Below are 3,648 nucleotides of genomic sequence, written 5' to 3' on the forward strand. Positions count from 1 at the left end.
TACACTTTACCCTACGCCGTAGCCTCCTCCTGGCCCGTACGCTGGCACTGACCCTTGCGTCTGCACGTAGCCTGACCGTCCCACGTTTCCGTACCCTCACCTGTGCCCTAAGCCTTGCCATTCCCTAACCCTAACCCTAGACCGGAATGGAAACCAACCACCAGCCCTAAACCTTTCCCTACGCCGTAGCCTAATCCTGGCCCATACGCTGGCACTGACCCGTGCCTCAGCATGTAGCCTGACCGTCCCACGTTTCGTTACCCTCACCTGTGCCCTAAGCCTTGACGTTCCCTAACCCTAACCCTAGCCCGGAATGGAAACCCACCACCAGCCCTAAACCTTTCCCTACGCCGTAGCCTACTCCTGGCCCGTACGCTGGCACTGACATGTTCGTCAGCACGTAGTCTGACCCACCCACGTTTCCGTACCCTCACCTGTGCCCTAAGCCTTGCCGTTCCTTAACCCTAACCGTAGCCCGGAACGGAAACCCACCACCAGCCCTGCACCTTAACCCCAAGCCTTAGCCTGCTTCTGGCCTGTACGCTGGCACTGACCCGTGCGTCAGCACGTAGCCTGATCATGCCAAGTTTCCGTACCCTCACCTGTGCTCTAAGGCTTGCCGTTCCCTAACCCGAACCCTAGCCTGGAAGAGAAACCCACCAACAGCCCTACACCTTACCCTACGCCGTAGCCTACTCCTGGCCCGTACGCTGGCACTGACCCATGCGTCAACACGTAGCCTGAACCTCCCACGTTTGCTTACCCTCACCTGTGCCCTAAGCCTTGCCGTTCCCTAAGCCTAACACTAGCCCGGAACGGAAAACCACCAACAGCCCTACACCTTACCCCCAAGCTGTAGCCTACTCCTGGCCCGTATGCTGGCACTGACCCATGCGTCAGCACGTAGCCTGACCCTCCCACATTTCCGTACCGTCACCTGTGCCCTAAGCCTTGCTGTTCCCTAACCCTAACCCTAGCCGGAACAGAAAACCACCACCAGCCCTACAGCTTACCCTATGCCGTAGCCTACTCCTGGCCCGTACGCTGGCACTGACACCTGTATCAGCACGTAGCCTGACCCTCCCACGTTTCCTTACCTTCACCTGTCCCCTAAGACTTGCCGTTGCCTAACCCTAACCCTAGCCAGAAAAGGAAACTCACCACCAGCCCTACACCTTACCCACAAGCCTTAGCCTACTCCTGGTCCGTACACTGGCACTGACCCGTGCGTCAGCACGTAGCCTGACCCTCCCACTTTTAAGTACCCTCACCTGTGCCCTAAGCTTTGCCGTTCCCTAACCCTAACCCTAGCCCGGAACGGAAACCCACCACCAGCCCTACACCTTACCCTACGCCGTAGTCTACTCCTGGCCCGTACGCTGGCACTGACCTGTGCGTCAGCACGTAGCCTGACCTTCCCACATTTCCGTACCCTCACCTGTACCCTAAGCCTTGCCGTTCCCTCACCCTAACCCTAGTACCGAACGGAAACCCACCAGCAGCCCTACATCTAACCCCCAAGCCATAGCCTACTTCTGGCCCGTACGCTGGCACTGAACCGTGCGTCAGCACGTAGCCTGACCCTCCCACGTTTCCGTACCCTCACCTGTGCCCTAAGCCTTGCCGTTCCCTAACCCTAACCCTAGCCCGGAACGGAAACCCAACACCAGCCCTAAACCTTTCCCTACGGGGTAGCCTACTCCTCGCCCGTACGCTGGCACTGACCCGTTCGTCAGCATGTAGTTTGACCCTCCCACGTTTCCGTACCCTCACCTGTGCCCTAAGCCTTGCCGTTCCCTAACCGTAACCCTAGCCCGGAACGGAAACCCACCACCAGCCCTACACCTTACCGTACGCCGTAGCCTACCCCTGGCCCGTACACTGGCACTGACCCTTGCGTCTGCACGTAGCCTGACCCTCCCACGTTTCCATACTCTCAGCTGGGCCCTAAGCCTTGCCGTTCCCTAGCCCTAAACCTAGACCAGAACGGAAACCCCCCACCGGCCCTACACCTTACCCCAAAGCCGTAGCCTGCTCCTGGCCCGTACGCTGAAACTGACCTCTGCGTCAATACGTAGCGTGACACTCCCACGTTTCGGTACCCTCACCTGTGCACTAAGCCTTACCGTTCCGTAACCCCAAGCCCGGAACGGAAACCCACCACCAGCCCTACACTTTACCCTACGCCGTAGCCTACTCCTGACCCGTACGCTGGCACTGACACGTGCGTCAGTACGTAGCATGACCCTCCCACGTTTCCGTACCCTCACCTGTGCCCTAAGCCTTGACGTTCCCTAACCCTAACCCTAGCCCGGAACAGAAACCAACCACCAGCCCTAGACCTTACCCTACGCCGTAGCCTACTCCTGGCCTCTACGCTGGCACTGACCCGTGCGTCACCACGTAGTCTGACCCTCCCAAGTTTCCGTACCCTCACCTGTGCTCTAAGCCTTGCTGTTCCATAAACATAACCCTAGCCCAGAACGGAAACCGACCACCAGCCCTACACCTTACCCCCAAGCCGTAGCCTACTCCTGGCCCGTACGCTGGCACTGACCCGTGCGTCAGCAACTAGCCTGACCCTCCCACGTTTCCGTACCCTCACCTGTGCCCTAAGCCTTGCCGTTCCCTAACCTTTAGAATAGCACAGAACGGAAACCCACCACCAGCCCTACACCTTACCCTACGCCGTAGCCTACTCCTGGCCCGTACGCTGCCAGTGACCCGTGCGTCAGCACGTAGCCTGACCCTCCCACGTTTCCGTCCCCTCACCTGTGCCCTAAGCCTTACCATTCCTTAACCCTAACCCTAGACCGGAACGGAAACCAACCACCAGCCCTAAACCTTTCCCTACGCCGTAGCCTAATCCTGGCCCATACGCTGGCACTGACCCATGCCTCAGCATGTAGCCTGACCCTCCCACGTTTCGTTACCCTCACCTGTGCCCTAAGCCTTGCCGTCCCCTAACCCTAACCCTAGCCCGGAACGGAAACCCACCACCAGCCCTACACCTTACCCTACGCCGTAGCCTACTCCTGGCCCGTACGCTGGCACTGACCCGTGCGTCAGCACGTAGCCGGACCCTCCCACGTTTCTGTAACCTCACCTGTGCCCTAAGCCTTGCCGTTCCCTAACCCTAACCCTAGCCCGGAACGGAAACCCACCAGCAGCTCTACACCTTACCCTACGCAATAGCCTACTCCTGGCCCGTACGCTGGCACTGACCCTTGCATCAGCACGTAGCCTGAGCCTCCCACGTTTCGGTACCCTCACCTGTGCCCTAAGCCTTGCCATTCCCTAACCCTAACCCTAGCCCGGAACGGAAACCCACCACCAGCCCTACACCATACCCTACACCGTACCCTACTCCTGGCCCGTACGCTGGCACTGACCCATGTGTCAGCTCATAGCCTGACCCTCCCACGTTTCCGTACCCTCACCTGTGCCCTAAGCCTTGCCGTTCCCTAAACCTAACTCTATCCCGAAACAGAAACCCACCACCAGCCTACACCATACCTTTCACCGTAGCCTACTCATGGCCCGTACACTGGCACGGACCCGTACGTCAGCACGTAGGCCCACCCACCCACGTTTCCGTACCCTCACCTGTGCCCTAAGCCTTGCCGTTCCTTAACCCTAACCGTAGCC

Source organism: Mesoplodon mirus (assembly GCF_964341445.2).
Source record: "Mesoplodon mirus genome assembly, contig: HAP1_SCAFFOLD_483, whole genome shotgun sequence".
NCBI classification, from domain to species: Eukaryota; Metazoa; Chordata; class Mammalia; order Artiodactyla; family Ziphiidae; genus Mesoplodon; species Mesoplodon mirus.